Here is an 18,751-nt window from a genome sequence, read left to right as displayed (position 1 = left end):
CGGGGCGGACGGGCGGGCCGGGCGGCGGCCCGGGGGCCGGGGGCTCCGGGCCGCGGGCGGCGGGGCTCGGTGCCCGGCGCCCCTGGCTCTCCTCAGCGCGCGGAGTGGGGGGGTGGCCCCGGCGGGCCGGGAATGGGGAGTGTTTATTTTTATTTCTGCCCATCACGTGCTGCGCTGGTCTCCGCCGGGCTGGGAAAGGCTAGCTCCTCGGGGAAACGCGCCCCTGTGGCGTGGGGGTGGGGAGAAGGAGCGTGGAAAGTTTGGTCGCGCCCGCTAACTTGGCCGCTGCGCACCCCGCCGAAGTCGCGCGGTCTTCCCTTCGCGCACCCCTGGGGAGACCACCTCCCGGGACAGGACCCGGCCCGTCCCGGGGCCTGGAGAGCTTCCTGGAGGTGACCCCCAGACCCAGGCCACAGGGCATGCTCAGTGCGCCGCTGGAGCCTCCGGGGAGCGGCAACGGGAGGCTGGACAGGGCGACCGCGTTCGGTTTAGGAGCTGAACTTGCCCAGAGCCCGAGCCCGGCTGCGAAGGCGCGGAGGGGGTGAGGGGAGGGAGGCGGGACTGGGTGCGTCTCACTGCAGGGATCAGCCTCCGAGGGTCACTCTCCAGGCAGCAAGTGATGTCAGCAGGAAATTGTAAAGAAACACCACTTCTTGGATGTTGGTTTGCTCAGTTTGTGTCCCTTCCAGAAGTGTCCACGTCTTGGGCTGCATAGGGCTTGGAGGTGGCTCGGTGACCTTGCACCTGAAGCAGGTTTGGGGCTACTGCTCAGCCCTGTCCTAGAGTCGATACTACCGCCCCCTCTTGTTTGTCTTCGGAGTCTGTCCCCGGAAAAAGTTGGGATGAAGAGGGAGGGGAGCTGCTTCTCTGGGCGCCTCCGGGCTCCTTCCTTCCCTCTTCCCGCCACGCTGAGAGCCAAGTCCTGCCAGTTCAAAGTTGTGTGTCGCTCTTTCGTGGTGCGCAGAGGAGGCCCGGCGATTTTGGCCCTAAGTAGGAAGTATTTGCTCTCCGCTCGCCGCCTTCACCGCAGAAGGCTGATCGATTGGCTGCAGCATTAAAGCGCCTCTGGACATTAGGGAGAGGAAGTGCAGACTCCAAAGCCCATTACTGGCTTTTAGACTCTGGAAGTGCACCGCCGAAAGTGCATCTCGCAGGATATTGAATATTCCATTAGGCGTGCCTTCATGCCCGCCTACCTCTTACCCCTTCCTTCTTGTTAGATCATTTGGTTGTCTGAGTTTGGGGCCCTCAGGGGACCCCTAAATTAATCCCTCCCCCTAAGCTGACTTTGAGGCCAGTGCTTCTAAAGAGCACGTCTTCTTGTCCGTCCATCCAGGCCACTTGCAGGACTCTCGATGTCCCCCCCGCTCTTCCCCGGCACGCTTTCCTTGTCTGTTTCAATTGTGTACTGATTCCAGTGTATGTGGGATGGGGGAGGGGATCAGTGAAGACTCTGCAGGAGTTGAGAGCTATCAAAAGAAGACCAGGAGCTGGGAGTAGGTTGGGTCAGGCAGAAAGGATTTCACCTTGGGAACTGCAGGCCCACTCTGAACCAACGTCTCAAGAGGCAGCCTTCAGGTTTCCTGAGCAATACTACACTTACGAAATGACACTGTCCACATTGCACCTTTCGGCCCACGCTGCCTTGGAAGTTCCTATCAAATGGAACAATGGCATTCTTCCTTCTCTTCGGCCAAGACTGCAATCAGAGCTAATATTTGGCCATGCCATTGTTGGGAAGCTGCTGTCTCTTGCCTCAGCTGAGCTGCGCATTCCTCGGCCGCTGCCCTGCCCTGCGCTCAGCAGCTGGAATCAATCTGCCCACCTCCTTAAGAAGCCACTTCATCAGCGGTCACCCAGCAGCTGTTCGCCTCCTAGGGCTGGCCGGCTGGGGCTCTATCGCATTTTTGAAATTTCAGATCTCTGTGTCTGGACTGTGCCCCTCCAAAAAAAAAAAAAAAAAAAGTGTAGCCAGCACCGCCTCTCCGCAGCAAAAAGGAAATTTTACCGGGGTCTGGAGAGGTTAGGAGAAGAAACTTCCCTCCCAGGATCCCCTCTCATTCAGGAGCTAGCTCTCAAAGAGGCACTTTTATTTTCCTTGATAAGAAATCTCCCTAGGAATGAGAGACGTTTTTGTGTGTACTTAGAGGAAATGGCTGGTCTTTCAAACGTACACCTCGTCTTCCTTACTCTATCCCTCCCCCTACTCCCGGCGCTTTCTGGTTAGGGGTAGGAACATTCATCAAAAGAGTGGATCATGCGCAGTAGAGATTGGTCGAGCGCATATTTGTGTCCGCAGAAACTAGCTGAAGTGCTTTTCTACTTACTCTTTGCGCGGATTTATCCTGGGACTGAGTGTAAACTTTTTCCCACTCAGCAAGTAGTTTTACACTTTCGGACGGAAGCTTGGCGTGTATTTTCAGGAAGCTGACTTATTAGAGTTTAAAGAATTCTGACAGGTAGAACAGGGGAATAGTAACCTCTGGAATTAGGTACTTAACCTAGCATTTAAAGAGACAGTACTGACTTACTGGTGAGGCACCTTATTTTGGCCAAGAAAAGAAACCATTAAAAAAGTATTTCTAGAATACCGCATTTCACAGCAAACACAGTGCTTTCAAATAAAAGTGCATTTGCTAATTTTCAGATATTTGGATTTGGGAGATAGACATCCCATCAGCTCATGCATCCTGTTAAAAGTTGTGCCATCCTGATGCATTTACTGGGACTGAAAGAGACTGCTTTATCACAAAGCTAATGTTCAATTGCAGTGGCTATAGGATTTAGTGAGAGCTATTCGTGCTATGGGTTTGTTTGAAACTTTACTAGGACATCACCAGTTTTTATACTAACAAGAAAATAAATATATTTTGAAAGTATAGGAATTCTGTTTGGTGGGCAGAATGACAAAAGCGCTTTTGCCTATCACCACTGTTTCGGAAAATGATTGCAATCTGAAATATTTACATAATCGCTGGTAAAAATATCTTGAGCATTTATTGCAGTGGAAGGAAATGGGAGAATTCAACGACTGTTGTAATCAAGTCAGTCCAATTAGCCAGATTTCCATGCGTCCGCAGAGGGTATAATGCACAAACTCCATTAAGAATGATCTAAGTATCTGAGGAATGCTTTAGATGAAAATTATACTAGAGGAAGGGAAGATCTTAGCTCTCAGCATAAGTATCAAGTGTACAGTATGATGATCACGTTTAAAAAGAAAACATCCGACTTATTACAGTCCTCATTTGCAGACCCCTTCGAAATGCCCAATAGACATCAAGTGATAATCATTGAAAACCGTAGGCTGTTTTGGATGATGATGATGATATTTTACATTCGTATATAACTTTCTACCAAATAACTGAGTCTTTCACGTTTTCTATGAGCTTCAATTCCCTGCATGCATGTACTCCACATCAAGAATCACCCAATATCCTGATTCTTCCCTCTGTTTTTTTAATCACAGCTAAATTCCTTATTTTGACCACCCAGTTAGCTCAGAGGACTGCATACAATTGTTGTTTTTAAATTAGCTTAAGCAAAAGCTGGAATCAATATCGCTCTGTTACAGGAATAATGTATTATAGTGCAAAGCTACTGAGCTATTCCTGTCACAGATCCCTTGATTCTTGATAATGTAAATTCATCCTTTGGAACTTGTACCTTCTTCCACTGGGACATGGGTGCTTCGGAATGGATGCCCCAGAAAACTCGTTGCCTTTTGCGTCTCTGATTCATTTCAGTTGATTTAACCTTCAGACTAAATCAAGGGATCTGGCCTAATTTTGATATAAGTAGCTTCAATGAAATGAGCGGGTACACCCACTGAATTCTGGGCCCACCTTATTAATTGTTCCAATAAAAATACACAATGCTTTAAAATCGCATCAGTAAGAATGTTAAAGATGGCTAAACCTACTGATTTTAACACGACGCTAAGCTCTTTACTTTCATCAGCTCATTGTTTTTTTCCCAGTGATCCTAAATCACATATGTACTTTTCATGTGAGGAATCTGAGGCTCAAAGAAGTCACTTAGCTAAGATCTCACAGCCAGGAAATGCCAGATGTGTTTCAAACCCCAGTTTTACAAGTTTTAGAGCCCTAGTTCTCAGCTGCTATATTCTATAGCCTTGGAATCAGGATAGTTCCATCTTATTAACTAGTGAATCCTGCTGAATAGGAAGAAAAGAACATGCCCTAAATTAGAATGCATTGTTGTTTTGGTGTTTTTGTTTTGTTTTACCTCATAGCCAGCACAACAGTGACCTTACGAAAAAGTGACCAGTGAGCTTAAGCGAATATGCCTCGATAGGCATATCCAGCACATACACCTTGAATGTGCTGAGCTGGCTAGAATTTCCTCAGGTCCTTCTCTTGAAATTGACATTTCCCAGTCATTCCTTCTTCACATCATAGGTGGAACTGATGAGCAGTGCAGGTAAGGAAGGATGTGAAAAGGATCTCTGTGGCTGCCTTTGTATATCATCCACTATATCCTTTGCCTTTTGCCTTACAGATTCCTCCTGCTAATCCCATCATCCCTACCAATCCTTCCATCCAAAGGAATTTATTACCCCCTGACTCCGTACCAATCTGTTGACCAGTTATCCTTTCTGGATTAACATAGTGATGTTTTAACAGGAGCTTCTGAGAAAGGACATTCATCTAGTTTACTCTGATGAGTGGTGTTTATGATGAGAGTTGAAAGGGGGAAGAGCCTCGGAGAAGACGGCAGGTTGTTTAGGCAGGCTTGATCCCTGTGTCGTGCCAAGAGTAGTTTGAAGAGGACAGGTTCTGTGAACAAGCACCTCACTTGTATTTTCAGTCAAAGCAATACAGAAGGCAGATAGTACTCTGGTTTTAATGATGAGAAAACTGAGCAAATCACTACTGAAGTGTCTTTTAAAGGATCTCAGAAATGGGACAAGAAGAACAATGTAGGTTTCTCAATTTTGCATCAGTACCAGAGTTGGTGAATTGATCGCTCTGAGTTATCATTGTTTATACTTATATTTTAAGACATTTCCACTTTGCTTTGGGGTTAGTTTGGGTTCTGGGATGATGTTCATTTTCCAGGTGTATTTGTGATATAGCAAGGGTTCTTGTTCTGTCTGGATCATTGATTTGTGTATAGGTTGCAAGTTTCAATTTAATTGTGTTTGTAGGAGATTTGACTGACCCTCATGATAATATTTCTAAAAGACCTGAATAAACAAAAGATGTCATATGTTTTTACTCATTCCTGACTGCTCATTTCCCAGTGCCCTCCCCACTGTGTATAGGAGGTGCTAAGAGTGCGTTAAAACCCGTTCTTTTGGTAGGATTTTCAGGTGATTTCATAGCTGCTGAGTAGGAATACTTATTTTCATTTTCCACTGAGAATTTGCTTATCAGAGTTCAGGACCCTATGTTATCTTGAATTCTTGTAGCTCTTGGAAGTTACTGTGAGCTCTGAGATAAACCAGGGGTAGTGTATCCTGTTTCACAAAAGTGAAAGCTCAGAAGTTTGCAATTAGTCAAAAACGAGTACTGACCTGGAGCCCTGCTTTGTTACTGTCACGTGCTGTTGGATCCCTGAAGAGAAAAGGGTGTGTGTGGGTGTGTGTGTGTGTGTTTATATGTGTGACTATATGTGCATGTCCATATATGTATACACATACACACAAATTGCCAATGTTTTCAGTTTATGACTTTACACTTCTTACGGTAAACTTCGAGTTCGGCCCAATCAGTTTCCTGGGGAAAGGATGCTTTCCTTCTTGGGCTCTTATCGTAAAATAGATGACAGCATCTTGCAGCACGTCAAATGCTTGTGTCTGATATTGGACACGTAGTCCAGTGCTGTCTCCCAGAGCAGGGTACTAGAATCAGTCTCTGTGGCTTCTTGTTGATTCCACTTTTTACCCAATGATGAGCTCTACCTATTTTTCTTTGTTGTTGGATCTGCTCGTGTTGTGCATCTCTCTTTGGGGTCCCTGGTTCCTCTTTTTTAGCTTGACATCTGGAACTCCTGCCAGATCTATCAATGTTATTTGCAAAATTCATACAACCACAAATGTAGAACAGAGGTCTTGCTCAGAATAGTATTCTAACCTTTCAAAAATCTTTCATGTCTTAAGGTATTTCAGATATTGTACAATTTGAATTTCCTAAAGTTTAAAAAGTAATTCCTCATGTTGAAAATATATGATGCTTTAAAGTATTTCTTAATGAAAACTGGATATTTCCAAAGAATGTGTATCTTTGAAATAGGTTTGTTTTTATTATGTAAAAGCTTATAGAACTAATCTCCTTTATTGTCGTTATGAACAGCAGACTCATTTTTTAAAACTCCTAAACGTACTCTGCACTGCTCCCGAAATATTGTTAGTGGATTAGAAACTTCAGTGTACATTATGTTGCTTTTATTTTTTTTTAACATTTCCATACTTTTTTTTTTAATGTGGGGTTATAGTAGAAACTCATGCTATCTTAGAAAAAAGTGTAGTTTTACGTTCAGTCAATACCAAGTTTCTATTGGCTAGAAAGTTGTAAAATACTTTCTGTAATTTGTCCTGTCCAATAATGTTGGCTGCACAGTTAACCTTTATTTAGTGCATGTTGATTTGACATATTCTTGGAAATTAGTCCTAAAGAGTTAATATCTTGATCCCTGGAGTTGATTTGGATTGATTTTATTATGTGGATGAACGCACTGATAGCACTTTGGTGTGTAAGGGGATAACATGCTGATTTCATCTGAGTGTTTATTTAATAAGTGAATTTGCCTTAATAAGACAAATCCAGTAAGACATCTGCTCTAATTACCCTGTTAGGACTTAGTTTGAATTTTTTTTTCACTTGTGATAAAGATTATGCAAGTACAGTTCTTAAATTATGCTGTACTGCTCCTCCTTTCTAAATCAGTTTAGAGAGTGCTTCAAAATGTGTTCTCAATCCTCAGAAGTCTTTATTTGAGCATTCTGACTTCAAATACTGCAAAAATACTGCTGACAAACCTTACAGGAAATCTTAAAAGTACTTGCATGTTTGCCTCTTACAAATACTCGTAGGCCTATTTGTTCAACTGTATGATACTGATATTGCCTGGTGAGCAAATCCAAAGCCTTTGAGTAAACGTTAGTATTTTTCTTGATGCCTCTCATTGCCCTCACTGCATGGGTAATGTTAATTTCATGTCTCACATGACCATCGAGGAACTTCAACTACATATGCTAAAAATTCTCAAAATAGAAAATTCTTTTATATCTTAGGTTGTAAACCCCAGGGTAGAAACCAGGTCTGTTTATAGTAAAAATTCCAACCCTATAAAACCTTCAGCTTACCGTGCATTTCTCTTCCCACATGCTAAATTTCAGAGGCAGGGTAAAAACAGCACATACCTAGAAGGTATTAAAAACAAACAAACAAAAATTCACCCAGAAACCATCTTAGAGGATCAAACCAATTCATATCCAATTCAATCTCCTCTCACAGAGCAAGTTCACGCTAAAATATGCAGGGCAATATTCCAGGTCTTATTCCCGCAGATTGTAGCTGTCGTGTCATGGCACACGGTGGTATGTGTTTGATTAGCTGTGAGGTTATAATGAGTAAATAGTAGGTTAAAAATCAAACTTCGTTCATTATTTGCTTCTTAGAAAATAAGGTTGAGTGCATTCACAGGCACCTCTCAAGGGATGGTTTTTGACCTGCATTCCCATTGGCTTCCCAGGCTGGGAGGATGACAAATATATGGCAGGAAATAGCCCAGAACCCACAGCAGTCTTGTCTTTTCACAAGTGTGGTGCACGTGGAAACATCATTCATCTCGTGAGTCACTGCAGAAGCAATGTTTGAAAACTTGTGATCTGAACTGTGGGTCTAAAATATCAACATCTGGTTGCCGCAACACTTAAAGCTGCTTATTTATAAATAACTGTTGTTAGGTTTATTACACTCTAATCAGCACGTGCGCATCAGAGCCCTGTTTCCCAAAGGCTGATGTTCATATACTGATAGCACTGGGGCTGCTTCTAGGTGGCACACAAGTTCATTTGTTTTATCTTAATAAAGAATTTGAATGTATTGAGGGAAAAGATGTAGCAATCATATTAAACCTATGCCATGTGGCTTCTGTTGCTTAGAAAGCTTTGTTTTAAAGGTTCATAGATTTTTAAAGGAAAATGTAGAAAAATATAGGTTGTAAATAACATAGATATGAATAACACAGAAGAGGGAAAGTTTATTTTAAAGTCATTTTCAACAAGGAATGAAACAGGTTGTTTCCATGCTCACCCTGTCTATGTTGTGGAAAATTCTGGCTAATTGAGTTCTCGCTGGACCTGTCTTTGAGTGACTTCTTGGATGGCTTTCAATTTCTCCACAGGAATTGGAGTGAGGACATAGATTTGCATGGAAATAGTGGGTTTTATAAGATATATTCTTGCTCTAATGATAAATCAGTCTGATTAAGAATTACTCACTTCACTATATCTGCAGAGAAGTGTCTGAGTTACCCCAGGTTTATGAATTCCTTTGCCACACCACAGACATAGGTGAACAGGACAGCTGGGAATTATAAAGGGATGCCTGGCCTCCAATCTCCGTCCAGCTTACGGTCCATGGGCAGCTCTGTCTTTCCAGAGAGTGTCCCCAGGGCTCCTCCTTGGGTCCTATGAGTCAATGTCTATGGCTTTGAAGGGCAGTAGTGTGGCATCCTGCAGCCAGAAATTCAAGGTTTTTTCCTTTGTCTGTAAAAATACAATTTGGAAAAAGTTTGGAAGGGAAAATCTTTCATAAAATACACATGTATTTTCCTGTAGTCTGTGTTCCCTTGACTTGTAAGAAACTAGATGAATCTAAAAGATAAATATTTTAAAATGTATTATTATTTAAAGAATAGGTTTGCAGAAAAATGATATAAGGAGAAAGGCCGGAATACATTACAAGTAGGAGGTGGTTGTTCTTCAGTAGCAAAGTCGTGTCTGACTTTTTGCAATTCCATGGACTCCAGCATGCCAGGCTTCCCCGTCCTTCACTATCTCCCAGAGTTTGTTCAAACTCACGTCCATTGGTGATGCCATCCAACCGTCTCATCCTCTGTTGTCCCCTTCTCCTCCTGCCCTCCATCTTTCCCAGCATCAGGATCTTTTCTGAGTCGGTTCTTCATATCAAATAGCCAAAGTATTGGAGCTTTAGCTTTAGCATCAGTCTTTCCAATGAATATTTAGGGTTGATTTCTTTTGGGATTGACTGGTTTGATCTCCTTGCAGTTCAAGGGAGTCTCGAGAGTCTTCTCCAGCACCACAGTTCAAAAGCATCAGTTCTTCAGCAGTCAGCCTTCCTTTTATGCAAGCAGGAAGAGTAGTTGACAACAATCAATTCTCATTTCAGAATACAGTGCAGGTTGTCTGCCAACCACTTAAGAAAGGTTTGGATATAGGTCCTGTCCAAAAGGTAGGGGGAAAGGGAGGTGGAGTGAGAAGAAGCAAGTGTTTAAGTGTTTAAGTCACTCAGTCGTGTCCGACTCTTTGTGACCCCATGGTCTGTAGCCTACTAGGCTCTTCAGCCCATGGAATTTTCAAGGCAAGAATACTGGAGTGGGTTGCCAAAGAAGGGAATGAAAAGAGAGCCAACAAGAAGATTCCAAAACTTACCACAAGATGGCAGCAGGAGTATAATATTTAGCAACTGCGCAACTAGTAGTTTGAAATGGCCTTTAGTTGAGTTTTAAAATAGATTCATGTCAGTGTGTGGCAAAACCAATACAGAATTGTAAAGTAAAATAAAAAATTAAATAAATAAATAAATAAATAAAAATAAAATAAACGCCAAACGTAAAAATAAAAAAAATTAAAAAATAAAATAATAAAATACATTCTCAAACACACAACTTTCTTTTTTCATTGAAGTAAAATCGATTCACTATAATATTATTAGCTTTAGGTGTACAGCATAGTGATTCATTGTTTTTAGAGACTGTACTCCATTTTAAATGATTATAAGGTGTTGGCTGTATTCGCCGCGCTGTACCGAACATTCTGGTAGCTTTGATACGTAGCAGCTCGTGTCTCTTAACCTCCTACTGCTTTCTTGCCTCTCTCCCTTCACTCTCGCTATTGGTGTCCTCTAGTTTGATGTCTGTATCTGTGCTTTTGTTTCTGTTTTGTTATATTTTAGCTTCCACATATAAATGAGGAATTCAAGTGTAAATGTTCTTAATATGAGAATTCACGTGTTTGGAAAGTGTAACACTGAAGACATGTATTATTATAGTTTTCCAATAAATACTGCTTTTGAGGAATGCATTTAAAAAGCCGAAGTGTGGTGTTCCCTTTAATGTTTAAACCAAAAGAGAAACCAAGAGTGCACTTTGTACGGAGAACTCTTTGAACATTGATATCAGTCTGAGGGAAGTTCCTGAAGCACCTGTGAGGAAACTCTGGACTCACATTTGGCTGAGAAAAGAAAACTGAGAGAAAGAATGGAAAATTAAAAATAGCAAAAAAATATATGTGTGAGGAGATAGAATAAAGGGAGTGTCTTACTACTCAATCCTCTCCCTCCCAATAAAGAACTAAATACAATTATTATAAGAAAAAGGTCAGCTATTAGAAGAAACTTCAATACTTGCTAATTGGTTATTTGCTGTCTTTGATAACTCTGCACTTCTGGAACATAATTATATAAATCCTAACATGGCCTGCTGCAGTCTGAGGTCCTTTTTAGAAATAAAATTTAAAACTCTAGTTAATATTATTCATATACATTATATATTTTCAAGAGAAAAGCCAAGTCTGTTATGGGGTGTCCAAAATATACCATGCCTTTCAACAATTTTAGAGTGAAAAGAAATGAGTGTGGTAGTGTGGTCTGACCTACCACAAAGGGATAGATTGTGCGTCGTACCTAATGGACTGTAGGGTTTTGGAATCAATATTCCCTTGGCAAGTGCCATTCAGCCTTCCTGGAAAAGGCCATTACATTCAGTCGTGACCCCGCTCATGTAAAAGCCCCCAGGGGACTGGAAGTGAAGTGGTTTTGGTGATGACAACATTTGTGATTTAACACTGAGGAGAAATGCACTTATTTTGGTCTGTCCCTATAACCAAGGGTTGATGCCAAAATGAAGTTGTACTGTAGATGAAAAAGAGTTCACGTGTAATCATGTGGCCTCTTTCATGGGTGTCTCTGCTCAGATATTGTGTTGACTGTGCTTGGATAAACAAGCAAGAGGGGAAAGAGAAAATTCAACACTGTACATTTTGATACCCTATTTGACAGCATGTTGCCTTTCTAAAAGGTGTTTTGAAACTCTGTGATATGTTTATTTGAAGGCACCAGTATAGAAAACTGCTCCTAAGGGCAGTCATTTATATTTTTCCTAGGTTAGGAAAAATTAATGTCATAGGGTCTATGACTGTGAAAAAGAATCAAGGAAAGATCAAACATATGTGATCCTTTCTTTTGTCTGCAGAGCTAAAAAAAGAGAAAATCCAGTCACTATTAGAGAAGAGTGAAGCAGAGATAAGTGGCAATGCCTTTTGTTTTCTGTGGTCTTTCTGGTTTGTTATCAAGGCAAGACAAATTCCTCAAGTGTGGAGGCAGGGTCTGAAGCATCCTGCCTTGAAATCCCCAGTTTATCTAGTCTCTCCAGGGCATTACCAAGGATGTCTTCACAGAGTGAGACAGGCCTTGGGCTCACTGGGCTTCTTGATAGTAGGGCGATTTTTTAAAGTTTCTTTTGTGAGGTTCTGCAGCTGTACTGCCATGTTAAAATGTGGAGACACTTTTTGATACTTCAAATTTGCTGATTTTAAGCTTTTCTTGGACCATGACTATGCTCCCGGTTGTTTTAATTGCTGATGGTAATGCCTGCTGGTTCTCAGACAATAAAAAGATGTACAAAGCTTGATCTTCTCCTCCCAGTTTTCTCCACCTGCCTGCCAACAGGCAGCCAGTGTTAGCTTTTCTGTATTTTTATGCACACTTTTGTATAGAGAGCTTCTTTGTTCATTTGGAGTTTGGGCTTATTGTTTGCTTTCCTAACTGAAGGAGACTCATCCCATAACACTCCTCAGCAACCTGTTTTCTTGCCTCAATTGTAGCTGCTTCCTTTCTAGAGTAGTTCGTATCAGTCTAACAGCCACATATTATTCCATTGTGTCCATGTATTAAGCTCATTAATATTGATAGTTACTTTTTTTTTTTTATGTAAGCATAAGCCACATGCTTATGGCAGGTCAAAAAGTTGCTAATTTTCCGTGTGACTATTTTAGCTTGTGATTATGCATAAACTTTCTATATCAGATAAATGATCTCTAACCTTTTCTATTAAAAAATAAGAAGCATGTGAATGGCATTGACAAAATCAATTTTCTATATTAAAAACAGCCAAACATAAAACTATTGCAGAAACATGTGGAAAGTTCTTATTTCTTTTTTATACTTGAGTTACAGTCATGAGAACACTCTTTTTTGAGGCAATGTTTATGTGCCCTTTTAGTTTTCAGATTTATAAAGTCCATACTGCACATTTGGCTTGATTTTTTTTAAGTTGAATAAAACTTTTGAATTCCTACAATGTGATTTTTTAAAGTAAGGATACAATTGTTTGTATATACTGCTCTTAAAGAACTGAAGTCCATCTTTAAGAATCACTGTGGTTTGTTTTTCTTTCTTCAAAATACATTTTTGATACTTTAAAGATTCTAAGGAGCTTGTTTCCACTTGGGAAAATAACGAATTCCAAATCTCTCAGCTACATTTTTTTTAAGGGCTAGTGGGAAGATTTGGACATATATGGTATTGTAACTAGTCGGTAGAGCTTTCTTTTTATAGGATGGCAACCTCTGGGAGAGTTTACTTTGCTTTTTTTGATCACTGTTATGATATTGAACTAGATTTACTGAAAGGTAACTTTGCAAACATTTATTTGGATTAGAATTCAGTCATATCACATAGATTCAATCATGAAATTGAAGCCAAAAAATGAAACTGATTTTGGAGAGTAAGAAGAGTAATCTCAGAGATTTTAGTCCAGTCTTAGAGAGAAATGACCTGAAACTATCGTGATAATAAAAATAATGGGCTTTGGAGCCACAGACCTGAGGTTGACCTCTGACTCTTCTTATACCTATGGCTCTGTGATTGTAAACAAATTGCTTTACTTCTCTGAGCTTTTGTTTCTACTTGTATGAAATCAGGATGATGCTACTTCCTGCGCTAAGGCTTTGTATATGAGGGATACTCTCTGTGTACACAGTTTAACAAAAGAATGTGAGTGTACAGTGTTAAGTAAGAGTGCTAGCAAATGTGTAACAATGAAAGGTTTGAAAAATTCTACAGATTTTTTTTTTTTTACAACATTAGTTCTGGTATTAACACATTATAGAACTTAATGCCTAGAAAGGATTTTAGGAGATATCCTTGTTCATCCCCTTTCCTGAACAGAACTTTAATGATACACAATTAAGCAAGAATCTAGACGTTCAGAAATAATGTGATTTGCCAATGACATGAAGCTTGTTATTGACAAAACTGAGATTAGCTCCCTCTGCCTCTTATTTGCCATTCCAGCTCTCCTTAATCCATCTTAAACATCAGAAGTGATGAGTGAAATGAGGAAAACTAGAAATTTGTAAATTGGAACAATGCGGCAAGTGGAAACGAAATGGTTAAATGCTGTCTCTGTGTTTTGTATATATAAGGAAACTGTACACATATGATAAAACAAAGCTAAGGACTCAAAATGTGCTATTATCCAATTTAGCACCCCAAACAACTCTGGGAGACTGTTGGTGTAAGTTTTTTCCAAGAGCTGTTTCTTAAAGATCCTGGATTTAAATGAAACGCTACCATGAACTACCCAGAAAGGATGATAATAAGACAGGAATGCTCAGGGAAGCAGCTATGTCAGGCCTAGAAAAAGACACTGGAAGCACCGAAGAGATTTGGAGTGGAGGTCCTTCACAGCAGGAGCCTGTCCATGGCGAGGGGTTATTGACTGACGGGTGTCATGTTCCATCAGACTGAAGCCCTGTTTCCCAGGAGCGTCTCTGTTCCTTCTTTCATTGTCTAGCGTTCAGTCCTTGGAACTGATGAGGGCACATCTTTTCATGGCTAGTGGGGCTATAGATCTAGAGATTTGGGTGGAGGCTCTTTGTAGACGTTCTAACGGCCTGAAGAACGTTCCCCGTCTGTCCCTGTCTCCCCAGTTTGACATTAAGCTTATATATTTGTGTATTGTCACTTCCCGTTTGCAATTGAGAGGCTGATTTGACTGCGTTAGAGCTTTTCAATTTGGACAAATACTAGTCCAGATTTTATTTCACCCAAGGCAATTTCATCGATCAGTCTATCAGCTCAGATAGGGGTGGACATATGTCATAACCAAAGCCAGGTTCTCTCCTTGCCAGCCTGACACTGTCATTAAAATACACCCCAAACCTCAGCTTCTGTAATTGTTGAAAACCTGGTGAGGCTGCTGAGAGGTGTAAGTGAGGTGGCTTATGCAATAGATTTAGCTCACTGCCTCGTGCAGTCATTCAGTAAACTTCAGCTCTCATTGTTATTTACTGATTCTGACTTCATTGACAAAATATATCTTGACTTCTAACACGGTGCCAGGATATCCATATATACTCTTCCCTTATTTCTTACTCCATGCTTGGTTCTAATTCTGCTCATTAGCTCTGACCCTATTTTTGGAGTCATTTCCTGAATCACAGATGGTACTGCGGCAGAGGCCCTGCTTAGGACTTATCTTCCTGTCTGCTTTTCATTCGCTGCGTAGTGTCAGCTTTCTTTGTACATTTGACACCCCTCCCCCAGTAGCCCACCGTATTGGAACCTCACCATTCTGTACCATTAGAGATTTAGCTGTTTTAAGGCCGGCCCCCTCTTCAGCTATCTGCTCTCAGAGTTCAGTAAACCCAGGGCTTCTCAATTGCATGGAATCACCTGGGGAATCTTATTAACTGCAGTTTCTGATGCAACAGTTCCGGGAAGGGGCCTTTGTAATTAGCTGTCACGTGATGCTGATGCTACTGCCTTCAGAGCCTTAAATAGCAAGGGATTAATCAGTGATTTTTCTCCGATTCCTCCCTCCTTTCATCTTTCTTTCTTTTTTTTTTTTTTTGCTACTCAAGTTTTCTATACAAATAAAGTACAATCGGGTGCACTAGTGCAAGTTAATGTGTTAATAATATGTTTACCATGGATTATATTATAAGATTAGCTCATTATCTAGGAAAGCCTAGAAGAAGCATTGTAGTATTCTTTCCTGTTCTAGATCATCGGCAGGCACAGCTGTACGGTATAAAGACTGAGCACAGAGGCTGTGGAATCAATTAGGCTTCAGTTTAAGGCCACTAATATCTTTGTCATGTTGTCTAACCTCTTGGAACTTCTGCTTCTCATCCCTAAAATAGGGATAAGAAGGCCCACCTAAAACTGATGCTATGCCAAAGACCTATTGGAAGCATGCTGTAAAGGACAGCTAATGCTTCTGCAGTTTTAATACTAGAGTTCTAGAGGCTCAGGTCAATTTGTTCCCAAGTGAAAAATGTGATCCAGGAAGAATTCTAGTTCAGATAAATTGTTAACACAAGTATACTTTCCCAGAGTTCTGGAAGCTGGAACAATTGAAAGATTAGTTCAGCATTGGTAACAGCTTACTCTGTACAAGGCACTTTATTTACATGAACTCTTTTGCCCTTTTCAGGGCTTCCCTGGTGCCTCAGATGGTAAAGAATCTGCCTGCAACACAGAAGACCCAGCGTTCAATCCCAGGGTTGGAAAGATCCTCTTGAGAAGGAAATGGCAACCCACTCCAGTATTTTTTCCTGGAGAACCCTGTGGCAGACTGCAGTCCACGGGGCTGCACAGAGTCGGACATGACTGAATGACTAACACCGCTACACTACTGTTTGCCTTTTTCAGTCCTCCCGTGATGTCTCACGGTGCCGCCAGACAGGACCTATTCCATATGCTCTGCACAGATGAGGAGACCCGGTCCAAACATCAATGAGGTGACTTAGTCAGAGGCTCTCTGGCCCACGACACTGTTTGATTCTGACACCGTGTTAGATGATAATCACAGCAGAGGCACAGGGAGAACCACAAGGAAAGTGAAGACTCTTAGATCATTCCAGGGCCCAGGGGTCCCTAAACTCTAGTCCATATAAACATCTCAAGGAGACTGTTACAACAAAGATCCCTAGGCTCCATCCACAAAGATTCAGACTTAATAGATTTGGGAAATTTGGAACCAGGACATTTGACCGATGGCCCTGCAGAAACATCTCCAGAGGTGTATTCTGTAGGCAGGGGGGTCATGTGAATTCAATTCCCTGGGCTGCTGTAACAGATTACCACTAACCGGATGTTCTGAAACAACACAAGTATACTTTCCCAGAGTTCTGGAAACTGGAAGTTTGAATTCAGGGTGTCAGCAGGACCGTGCTCTCCCTGAAATTTCCAGGGGACAGCCCTTCCTTGCCTCTTCCGAGCTTCTGGTGGTTTTCTGAGCTCTTTGGTGTTTCTGGCTTGTAAGTGCATGGCTCCAAATCTCTGCCTTTGTTCACATGACTATCTTCCCTGTGTGTGTGCCAGTCATTGAATTTAGGACGCACCCGCGTCCAGGATGACCTCATTCTGGTCACATCCACAAAGACCCTGTTTCCAAATAAGGTCACATTCATAGGTTCCCGTGCGTGCGTGCGTGCTAAATCACTTCAGTCATGTCTGACTCTTTGTGACCCCATGGACTGCAGCCCATCATGTTCCTCTGTCCATGGAATTCTCCAGGCAAGAATACTGGAGTGGGTTGCCACACCCTCCTCCAGGGGATCTTCCCAACCCAGGCATCCAACCTGCATCTCTCATATCTCCTCCACTGGCAGATGGGTTCTTTACCACTAGCACCACTTGGGAAGCCCCATAGGTTCCCAATGGATATGAATTTGGGGGGTTGGTATTCAACTCATACACCATGCCATCTGTTTTTTTATCTTCCTTCCGGCCCAAGGTACAAAGCTGTGACTTCAGAAATCCACTAAGGCCTATGACAAATGAGATAAGGGGTGAAGGACATAGCTAGGTAATGATGCATGGTTTTATAGAGGCTTTTTCACTTGGCGTTTCTAGCTGTCCTCCCCTCTTCCCACCCCTTTTCTTATTTATCAAAGTATAGGATGTTGATTGACAGTTCTTTGGTTGAGATGAAAGTATTCATCTCTTGTGGTTCCACGAAATGTCACAGATCACTGGTAGTTTATGGTTCTCTTGTTTTCGAGGTGTGACTTTTATAAAGATTTACAGGAAACTGAAATTGGGCTTAAACTGGAGACAACTAGTGATTTTCATTTCTGTAGACTGTAGTTTTCTTACCTGTAATTTTAGAGGGAAAGAAACTTTTACGCTGTAATTTCAACAGTTTACTTCCCTATAATTTTGGTAAATTGTTTCCTTAGGGTTACAAAGAACAAGTGGAATAAACCTCAAATAGATGTATTACGATAAAGACAATTTTTCTTTGGCACATTTATCTAGTTAATGTCAGCATACAAACTCATTTGTAAAAATCTCTGAATGTTTCAGCCAATTAGAATTATATGTTTTAAAACAGCAGGGTTATATTTAGGTATAGACTCTTTTTAGGTTGACATTATTTTATATATTTTGAAGTAGAATTTAAGTTGTTATCTCACTTCTTTCCCAAGCTAAGGTGTACATACACATACTTTGTAGCCTAACTAGAGGCTAATATATTGTTAATATATCCTATAATACAAATTGTTTTCCTACCACTCAGAATTTAAACTTTAAATTTTATAGTTAAGAAGTATTCAAAAGACAGTATGAATTTGTCATATTGGTAATTTGGTTTTATATAAAATTATGTAATACAGGAAATCAACTTATCACTTGAAAATACAATTTAAAAATGTATGATAGTATAGGTGTATTTCTATTTGAATATATTTAATTCTCAAACACTCTTTATCCAAGATGCTTCATAGAAGCTAGGTTTCTGGGAATGGTTTTGGGCTTCTTGATGATATAGAATATTTAATGATGTATTGTTCAGTATGGGCCTCCCTGGTGGCTCAGATGGTAAAGAATCCACCTGCAATGCGGAAGACCTGGGTTTGAGCCCTGGGCTGGGAAGATCCCCTGGAGGAGGGCGTGGCAACCCACTCCAATATTCTGTTCTTGGCTGGGGAATCCCTATGGACAGAGGAGCTTGGCAGCTGCAGTCCATGGGATCACAAAGAATTGAATACTCCTGAGCAATTGCTCAGTATGGACTCATTGAGACATTTTAGAAATTAAAAAAAAAGTCTATAGAACATTTGTGCTATGCAGATACATGTGTCTGTTCTTCTAGAGACTGTATATTCCTTTGTTTTGCTTGCCTCCTGTCCATCTGCCATCTGATTTTTTTTTTTTTAGAAAGTTTTTCTTCTCACTGTTGGAAGAGATCTTAGGGATAATCCAAATAGCCATTCATTTTATACAAACTTTACTGGAAATATTCTCCCAGTAGTGGGGGGAGGAAGAGTCAGCAAAGGATGGCTTCCTTGGGATGGGTAATTGGTCCCCATTTTGTGGAAATTTTCCAGGGCCATCTTTGGCACTTGGTTGTAATTTAGGTAGTTAGCTGTATAAAGGTAATTTGAAAGGTAGATGGGGAATTCCATGTTGAAAGTGCAGTAAAATGAATTCCACTACTCAATATTAGTCATTGGGACTCTGTAGTA

The 18,751-nt window shown here is 41.2% G+C and overlaps 1 protein-coding gene across 1 annotated transcript in view; it reads left to right on the top strand.

Annotated features, from left to right (window-relative positions):
- The window catches only part of PRKG1 (protein kinase cGMP-dependent 1), a 1,378,000-nt gene that overhangs the window by 744 nt on the left and 1,358,505 nt on the right, over window positions 1-18,751 (top strand). The window lies entirely within an intron of this gene.

The sequence above is a fragment of the Oryx dammah genome, unplaced genomic scaffold (genome assembly GCF_014754425.2).
Source record: "Oryx dammah isolate SB20612 unplaced genomic scaffold, SCBI_Odam_1.1 HiC_scaffold_14, whole genome shotgun sequence".
Taxonomy (NCBI): domain Eukaryota; kingdom Metazoa; phylum Chordata; class Mammalia; order Artiodactyla; family Bovidae; genus Oryx; species Oryx dammah.
The sequence above is the reverse complement of the archived record's forward strand: the minus strand, read 5'-3'. Positions and strand labels throughout refer to the sequence as shown.